Here is a 10,470-nt window from a genome sequence, read left to right as displayed (position 1 = left end):
GTCATCATCTTATTAAAAAATCAAATCAAAATATCACGTTACTCTCTCTTTAATAAAATGTCTATTTCAATAATCAAGTGCGTGGCCTTGCTCTAAGATTTGCCAATGTTTGATTTATGCTCTTAACATTTCTACATTTTTTTTATATTTGATAATGGCATATATCATCACCTTATTGATAGACTAAAATTATTTAAAACTATCATTAATTTGACTCGAATTATTAACAATAAGATCAGAGATAATTTTTGGGTAATTTACGTATTTAATACTTAAATTTTAATTTTTGACTGTTTTAATACATATATAGACATCTATTTTTGTCCGGAGTTTATTTTGATATTGTCTTATTGTTTTAATGTTATTATTTTTGTTTATATATCATATATATTTTTAAATAAGTATATAGTTTTTAAAGTATATATTATATATGTTTTGAAAAACATGTAGTTTTGATATATATATTAAAAAATATATAGTTTTTATAAAAATATATTATATATTTTAAAAACATATATAGTTTTAATATATATATTAAAACTATATATGTCTTTTGTAAAAAGTATATTATATAATTTTTTTAAAACATATATAGTTTTAATATATATATATTATTTATTTTAAAAATATATAGTTTTTTAATATATATTATATTTTAAAATATATATTATATATTTTAATATTATATATATATATATAGGAATATCTACATTTCAATAATTTATTATTATTTTAAAATATAAGGTTAATTACCTCATTCATACATGAAATATATCAAATTATCAATTTCATACATAATAATTCTCGATTTTATAAATGATATTTTATGCCGTTAATGGATTAACTCATTTCCGTTGTAGAAGATGACGTGAAATTTTATGATCACTAATAAAACGACACATAACACTTAAAAATATACTTTTAATTTTTTTAATTATCATATTTAAAAAATATTTAAAAAAATCCTCCCCTTCCCGGTCCCCGTCTTTCTCCTTCAAGCTTTTTGTATCCATGGCTTCCTTGGAAAGTTAAGGCTTTAAAACGGTGAAGATTTATAACACCTTTTTTCACCCATAACGAAAAATGGAGAAATTAACCCTACTAGTAAATGAATTACGTAGCAAGGAAAAGGAGATGAAACAAGAATTAAGCAAACGGGAAGACGATAGTGTCGTCCTCGAATTACTCGCCTCCAGATCCACCGTTCTCGAACTGAGATTTCCAAGCTACAACATGATTAATTTCATAAACTCCATGAGTGCGATAGACGAATCGAACAAAGAGACGGTCGGGTTAAAGAAGGCGTAGAAAGAGAAAGCGACAATGATCGAATTGATGGAGAAGGAAATACTGAGTTGAAGAAATAGAAAATGGAGATCGAGATTAAAGAGATGGATATAGAGAGGAATTTAGGAATTTTACAAGTGATGGAAATAGACGAACAAAGTAATAATATATGAACGGAAGAGAAGATGACGGAGAAAATCGTTGAACTGCAGAGAAAGGTTGAATCTTTTAAATTGGAGAAACCCAGTATAGAAAAATTAGAATTTGAGGAAAGGTCCAAGTTGTTGGAGTTCAACATGTTGGAATTTAGGATATAACTGGTTGGTTGCACAATGAGGAAGATTAAGGAATTGATAGAAAATGGGCTTTATTTAAAAAAAAAAGTTTAAAGAAATTAGAAATATTTTTAAGTGTCATGTGTTATTTTGTTAATGGTCACAAGGTTCCATGTCATCTTCCATGAAGAATGGGTGAACCCGTTAACAATAGAAAATACTATGAATGAAATTGAGAATTTTTAAACATTATGTATGAAATTAAGAATTTTTAAACATTATATATGAAACTGAGAATTTTATATATTTCATGTATGAATGGGGTAATTAACCCTAAAATATATAATGATATTGCTTTTATTTTTTGTTTTCTAGGGGTCCAAATCTGTTAGAGTCCAATTAAATATCCACGGTCCAAGTCCAAGAAGAAACCAAGGGTTCAACATTGGTAACAATCCAAGCCCATACCTGGTCTGCCTGACCCAATAGATTTCGAGAAGACAGTGCCATATCTTTATACAGTTGCAAAGGTACCCTTCTTGATCAAGCTTGAGTGCTGTCGATTACTTTCTTTCATGTTGAAGGAATACCCGTTGCTAGAGTACTCGTAAGAGCTGCCAAGGCGCTGTTTGAAAGGATGATAGGATTATCCTCTTTTAGGAAGGATTACGCCTTAGACTGGAATAATCTAAAAAAGAAAAAAGGGGCGTTCTTCCTGTCTTGAGGTAGGTATGCTTACGTGATTGAGGATTGAAGTAGGATATGCCCCTATATGATGCAGAGGGTATATGATTGGAAGACTGGTAGGAATACTTAATTAATGTTTACAACGATAGAAGGATTAAAAGGAACTTATCATCATCAGACAAAAGGAGAGGGGTATGGGCCTACAGAAGGAAAAATATTGACGCCCTCTACTTAAAAAATGAACGAATCAAGACAATATCAGAATGGGAGGAAGACTGCGACTACTCTTAGACCACTTCGAATTAGGGTTAAAGTGAGGGTAGTCATGAGGTTAATTGGTAGTTATGCTTACAAAGGATCAAGAAAAAAGCATTGAAACTTCCACGATTAAGCCATAGGGAACTACTTTCAATACATAATTTCCGAAAGAATCTCAATTGGAAAACTGTTCCCAGAAGTTCGAATCCGTTCCGTTCTGATATTGATCGGTCTTGGTTTGACATGGTTTATGCTTTACTGGTTCTTGGAAGAGTTAATATCTTCATTAGCTAAACTCTTTCTTACCCTACCTTTGGACTCGTATTTTGTTTGTACACAATTAACGGAGGCCTTCCCGACATATGTTGCAACGTCTTCAATAGCATGCTCTTACTTCGTTTTCCTTTAATAAGTTATCAAATTTGGTGCTTTTTGATCCCCAGTTGCCATGGAGAACAAAGGACGAAATACAATCGATTCCTCCATTTAAGTGGTTCTCGCTTCTCCTTGTTCCTGTTCCTAACTCCTCCCCGGGTAATTCCCAATGTTTGGCACTTTCCATACTTCGTGGGTGCAACATCAACAAATTCGCTCATGATCAAGTTACATCCTAAGATCTATGACCATATTATGTTAACTGTTCGCATTTCATTCATTCTATCGGTATACTCCCACGTACCTGTAATTGTAATCTGTTTGCCAGAACCAAGGGGTATTTATATGGAAAACTTCACGAAGAATCGTCCTTTTTTTTATGGTTTTTTCACTTTTCACAGCAGCTCTTCCTACACCTCCGGATATCTGGTTCCAAATCGTCGTCCGTTTATCGTCTCATCCCTTAGAATAGTAGCTGTAGCCATTCCTATTCAATATAGGCGGGTGGTTTCTCACTACTATTCTTCTCGGGTGGGCTGCTCTCTTTTCACCGCTTACTCTTTCACTTACTAAAAAGGCTCAATCTTCACACTATCCGCTGGCAGGCGGTTTGGCTAACTTCACCGATTCATTTCCTGGCTCTCTATCCACTTATGTGTGTCCGATCCTATCTCTTCTTCCTTATTCTTAATTCTTATTCATATCACGCAAGGATTCAAGTCTCTCTTTGGGCAGTAGCATTTCTGATGACTTCCCTTGCCGATTAGGTAACACGCTAGCTTAGCTTTAGCTGTAGGCTCCAGAGGTTCCAGTTCTGAGGGACTAATGGATTGGCAGTTGCACCAATCCGAAGTTGTTATAGTCTGAAGGGGCGATCCATAGAGTAGGTCGTTGGCAGCTAATAGAAGACTTATAAGTAAGGGACTATTGAAGTCGGTAAGAAAAGAACGAAGACTTTGATCAAGACCTAAAAAGCTTTCAATCTCCGAATCAATATCTCGTTTGGGGGATGTTTGATCCTTGTTTGCGAAATGTTAGCGAGAGTCCAAATGTTAGCCGGGGTCGAAGGAGCTAAAGATCTCGCAGGAGTGTTCGAGAAATTAAAGCTGTACTAGCTTTTTTAACGATGTTACAGCTTTCTCGAAGGCATCAGTGTGCGCTAAGGAGATTATGCCGGTGACTACTATACCATCACCACCATTACCATGGATGAAGACCTCTATCAGTGGCCTGTCTCCGAATGTGCGAAAACCCAGATATGAATAGGCCGCTTTCTATTGTCCAAGGAGGAGACAAAGCTTTGAGTATGGGCTACCTTAGGCAGCAGCTACAGTCGATCTGGAAGCTCACGCAGCCATGGAAATCTCCCAAGGTAAGGCTCTAAAAGAGTTTAATTCTTTGGAAGATAGGGATCAGATATCGAAACGTGGCGTCAATCCCAAGCTGTTAACAGGTGATGGGTGCCTTTAGAATAGAACGGAGACCAAACAAGGTTTTTTACTTATCCACCAATGGAACAGTTCATCGAGCAGATCAAATAGAGTTTTGGGTCGGTCTTTTTCATTCTTGCATTGTGGCTATGAGGACTAGACTATTCATGCAATTAATCCTCAGCATCAATAAAAGAAATCCAAATCCAAAAAGAGAATTGAACTGAGTCTTACGTTACGTGCATTCTAAACCTTTGGAGACACCATTAACCCAGACGACTGGGAGAGAGGCATATCTGTCTGAATGCTGAACGAGTCGCGAGCACTCCGCGCTTCATTTCGTCGAATTTTTTTCTCTATCTTGATAGAATGAGTCAATGCGTATTCCCTGCCCAGATGTGGCCAGTAGTGCAGAATGGGGCACTATGCCTTAGGCTTTTCGTACAATCATTGGAGGGGCCCGTCTTTACATGGCACACCCACCTCTTTGAAGAGTCGATCCCGATTTGGTTGGGAAGAATGGGTCTCAGAGTTCATCAAGCAGTTCAGTAACACATAAAGAAGGGTTGGTTGGAGTGCCTGAACAACTCAAATTGGTTAAAACAGATGGTTTAACAGAGAACAATGTGAAGCAGGCCTATTAAGGCCCATTCAGAAAGCCCAATGTTCCTGACCTAACACCCTAGGGTTTCTAGATGATATCCCTCCTCGCACGAACATGATCCATTTGATCAAAGGGAGAATGGACAATTCAGATCAGATTCAAGCTAGGGTTTCTACATTATCATTGGCATTACATCACACAAGTCATTGGATTTGATCAAAATGATCCAACGACCATAGATGATTTAAGAACATTCTAGAAAACATCAGGGGATTGTTTGTTAACCATTAATTGGCACGTGAAGACCATACGCATGTGATTCACCATTTTCAGGCCATTTTTACAAGAATAATCTTGGAAATATTTCCAAAACAACAACGAAAATCATCAAACAAGGAAATGTTGAACGAAATCCAAACTAAATCGTGTCATAAAAAAGAAACATGCAAGTTGAATGAAATTGAAACAACAAGTAATCATCCATGCATAACAACAAGTAATCATCCATGCATGGCAACAAAAATAAAGGGAACAACAAATCAAGAAAATGTAAAGATGAACATCTCTCCATGCTTGAAGTTACGATAGTTTTGAGGGTTCATATCTTTCCGATTAACGGAACAAACCCTCCCTCGAGCATTATAAAAGCCCCTTACGAAACGAGCAAGCATCATTAACAAGCTTTCATTCGAGCAAAAAAAAATACAAAAAAGATAAATGAGAGGAGACTTAGCTTGGGGTTTTTATTATCGAGAAAAGAAGTCATTGGAGGCTGAAGGTTGTTAGGAAAGGTAAAAACCGAAGGTTATCCTTCTAGATCTAGGTCATTTGGCTCGATTTTTGTGTGTTTGGGCACTGAGGTTGGGCTTGTATTGAAGAGAAAAAACTTTTGGAGGTATTTTTGGTCTTTCAACCACCGTGGTGGTGGTCAGAGCGACAGACGGGAGGTGACCAACCGAAGTCAATGTCGTGTTTTGGGTTTTTTGCAATAAAGCTTTGAGAGCATTTGGGAGATAAACTTTGGTGGAGAGATAGAAAAATAAAATTAGGGGGTTTTATAAATGAGGGTAATGAGTAAACAAAACTTTCTTAAATCCTTTTCGCGATCTCTGGAAGTTTGAAGTGTAATTTGTTTTGGTCCCAGTTGAAATTTGACCACTAGTTTTTATATTTTATTTAAGTTGATATATTGACATTTTTTTATTTTTTAGTATCAAATCATTTATTTTTTTATTTTAAATCATTTTTCTCTTTTGGTTTAACATTAATTTTATATTTTTTAAGGAATCAAATGATTTTCAAAGGTAAGTAATTCATATCAAATATTAATTTTTTATTTAAATTTTAATTTTCATAATTAAGACAATCGGGTAATTGAATGGTACCAAAAGGGTTATTTGGGGGTGCTCACCCTTCCTCGATCGTAAACGATAAGTTCGAGGTGTCCGATCCACATATTTCAAAAGTGATCAGTGGCGACTACATCACAATCCAAGTTGAAATGCAAACTTGGGACCACCCAAGGGACCGTTGTGACGGCTTGGCGACTCTACTGGGGACAAAAAAAGTCATGCCAAAATCATTACTCGATTGTCTTCTTAAGTGAAAATTGTAAGTTTAAATTTTAATTTATTTTCAATTTGTTTTATTTACCTTTGATTATTTTTCAAATAAATAGTTGTACTAATATTTTCTCTCAGTGTTTTCAGTTTTTTAAAAAAAAATTCATTTCATGCTCTAAATCTGAGCTTTGAACCCCTTAAGTGAAGGTTAAAGTGATGCCTTCGTGATAATTTATTCTTCGTGTTAGACATAGAAACTAGCTCTCGAGATTCATATTCCTTATGTTTTCATAGCAATTTATTCATCGTGTTAGAATAAGGGAATGTATCCCCTCGAGTTTAACTCGATCTGCATAAACTTATGGTGGGTTTAGGATCGAGGGTCTAGCAGGTCAAAGGGGGCACCAACAAGGAGAAATTGGGTCCCTATTATAGAACCAAACTTTATTGCGGTGTGAGATTAGAGCTTACGCGAAACCACATGCAAACCTTAGGATATTGTTGCTTTATTTCTTACTTTTATTTTACTACTCAAAGCATGCAAACTATAAACATATGTGGTTAGGGTTTATTGTGAAAAAACATACATGATTACAAATCATGATCGAGTAGGAATAAAATGTGGAGTAGATATCATGCGGGGTAGGCACCGATATAATATTTACTTTAATTATTAAATCATCAGAATATCTCATTTTCTTTTTTGTTTCCTTTTTCTTTTCCTTTTAATTTATTATGATTTTCATCAATCCATAGATATTTTGATTTGCAAAGTGTTCGTCAAACTTCATATAGTCTTCTTTAATGGACAAAGAGGTTGTGATGCAAGAGGTTAAAACGCAGAAGTACAACTATGGTATGAAAAAACTCAAAAGACAAAAGGGGATAATCTGTTAGGCAGTTTATGTGTATGGATTAGCAGATTATGCTTCGATTAGCCTCAAACACAAAGACATCCAAGAACTATGGAGAACCTGGGACAGTTGGAAGGATGAGAGAAAAGATAAGTTATACCAATGCTATAACGACATTGCATATCTTTTGTACGTTAAGGTAGACGAACCTTTGATTCAAACCCTAGTTTAGTTCTAGAATCTAGGGTACAATTGCTTCACTATCAACAAGGAAGGCATGGTACCCACAATAGATGAGTAAATGACTTTGTTTCACTAGGAGGGAATCTGTTTGGATCGAGTTTTCATCTAGAACATCAATAATCCACCTTTAAAAAACATACTAGTAAGGATTGAAGAGGTAGATGAAAAGTGGGTCATCGACCAGATGAAACATAAAGATGTGGGAGAAGAAATCTCTTAGATCCATATGAAGCAACTGATAAAGACTTATTGTTGCATGTGTTGTTGTACTATAATTTGATAAAAAATTATGAAAGTAATGAAGTGGTGAATGAGTATCGTCTTCATAGGTATTGGAGGAAAATCAAGTAAAATATATGCACTTGAACTATAAACAAGTAAAGTATGTAATGGTATGAACAAGTTCTGTGAATTTTGTGGAAAAGTATCAAGTATAAAGTGTTGTAACAAAGAAAATATAAATTAGGAATGCTAAAATAAAACTCGATTGAGTATTGGGTTATGAGACAAGACAACTAGATAACCTCACGCAAATAAGCTTCAAGAACGATAAACAACTGAGTTTATTAAGGAATAATATGCCTTGTCTTCTAGAGTGGTTAACATCTTCCATGAGTATACTACACGACAAAGTTTGGTAAAGTGTTTCTAGGCTATCTCTAGTAAGAAACCTGATAGTGAAAATGTTGTAGCAATATCTCTCAGAGTAAACAAAAACATAATATTATCGAATAAGTCCTATTCCTTTTAGTCGCTGAAACCCTATCCTTATATCTAAGGAGAGTTAGGGTTTTGATTCCCAGCTCAACCCTATTATTTACATTGATCTAAGATTAACTCTTTTGATATCAAGTATCAAACATAGATAACAACCCTATATCTAAAGATACAAATATAAGCATTAAAACAATGAAAAAAGAATTTAAACATGGAAAATATTAAACCATTCATTCAAAAAAAAGAAAAATAATCCATAATAAACCAATGCCAAATAAGTTAGTTCATAGAGGGGCTAGAATCAACCATCTTTAATAAGTGTTCCATTACAAATCCACAAGAAAATAAGAATGAAAATCAACTAAAGGAGTAAGGAAACTCCCAAGTGTGATCCATTGTGAATCGTGAATCATCTTAGCTTGTTAGCGTCTCTTAAAGGCTTAGCTTTATATCCCCTTGGAGCTTGGAAATGAAGGACACCATGAAGGAAAGAAGAAAAGAAAAAAATAGAGTTGGTTGCAGCCGCATCTTTTTCTCTATCTTCTCATACTTTTCGAAAACTCATTTAAAATGAGGTGCCCTCATTTATTTATACTAAGGGCTCATAAGGTTTTGCGTCCTAATTCTTTTTGTAGCATAAATAATTATTCTCTTTATGTGAGGGGTAGGCACAATTGGCATAGGAATTCTACGCGTGAGATCGACAACTAGTGGTATCATCAAAATATCTTCATCTTTTTGTCTTTTTATACACCCATGAATGATGCCCATATTTTGCAACATTTCTCTAATTGTCCTTCATCCATTTTTACCTACACACATCATCACCATAATGTCACATTTCCTTCAAAGTAGCATTAATTTCATAAATAAACTGTTATTAAAAGAAAACATCTCTATATGCAACTACATGGGTTAAATGCAACTATATGCAACTAAGTGGGCTTTTAAATAACCAATAAACTAAGTAAAAAGACAACATATAGCATTTTTATAGGGTTCTCACTTATCCCGATGAATAAAAGGTGATAGATCATTGTATTAGGGATCTATGACTTTGTCATCTTCCCAAAGACTTTGAGGGTACATTAAAAGCGACTATGGTGAAAGTGTTTGAATAATTACCATTGAGGGTGAACCCTTCTCCAATAATCTTAGCTGAGACATTCTAATCACTGAACTATTATCGAAGAGTTGGAGGAGATCACTTCATAGGTTGCATAAAGTTTTTGCAATTCAGGACCCACAACCATTTCTGAAAAAAATAATGAGATCTCTGTTTTGCGATTTAGTGCGGTGTATTCACCCTTGATAGATTTCCTCAAACAATAATAGCATGAAGGTGTCCCGAGAGAAAGGTGGTCAAAGATGTTCACACACCTTCAGATGAAAGAGATCGTATGGCGAGTCCCTTGGTTGGAAGACAATGATATAATCTATCAATGTGGAGACTGGAGCATAGTAATGCTACTTGGACTATGGGGAGAAGTTGGCTACACTCCATCTTTCTTCCTATGACAGTATGGGTCATGATAGTTCGTTTTGGATACTCATGACCTTTGGTAGTTTGAGTTTTCATATCACGAGGACAATTACTAGAGGAGGGTCAAAGAAATATCTGAGTCATGGAAGAAAATATTCTAAACTGATGCCATATAGGCCTGGGAAATTCTCATACCACACTATGTTTGTAACATCTCAAATCCTTTATTAGTAATTTTGGGTTAACCCGAGTGAGTTTAGATAAAACCATTAGCATTGTAAAAGGACTTGGACCAAGTTAGCCTTAGGTTTGGGTTTGATTTTGTCCCAACATGTGATAAAAAGGGTATTTTTAAGAAGGGATCAAAACTTGAAGGACCAAGAAAATAGTTTACCCATTTTTATTATGAAATGCTGATAATCCTTAATTGTTTGATGATCTCACGTTGTCCCATTCTCTTTTACTTAACTCTTCTTTGTCTCTTCTTCTCCTCTTTTATCTTTCATTTTCTTCTCAACCTAAGTTTGACAATTTAAAGGTAAGAAATTTAATCCTCAATTTTAGAGCTTTAAATTAAGCCCTCAACCTCTTATTTTCACCGTGGTAGCCAAATGTGGGTTTTAGTGGGGTTTAGAAACCCAATGTAAATAAGCTCATTTTTTTTGAAGGAACAAAGCCTTATGAAGTCTTTTTAA

General features: G+C 34.8%; 1 pseudogene; it reads left to right on the top strand.

Moving 5' to 3' along the window:
- Positions 1 to 2,487: 2,487 nt before the first annotated feature.
- LOC120195586 lies at positions 2,488 to 3,354 on the top strand (annotated as a pseudogene).
- The last annotated feature ends 7,116 nt before the right edge of the window (positions 3,355 to 10,470 follow it).

This window comes from Hibiscus syriacus, unplaced genomic scaffold, assembly GCF_006381635.1.
Source record: "Hibiscus syriacus cultivar Baekdansim isolate YM2019G1 unplaced genomic scaffold, ASM638163v2 tig00117016_pilon, whole genome shotgun sequence".
Classification (NCBI taxonomy): Eukaryota; Viridiplantae; Streptophyta; class Magnoliopsida; order Malvales; family Malvaceae; genus Hibiscus; species Hibiscus syriacus.
The sequence above is the reverse complement of the archived record's forward strand: the minus strand, read 5'-3'. Positions and strand labels throughout refer to the sequence as shown.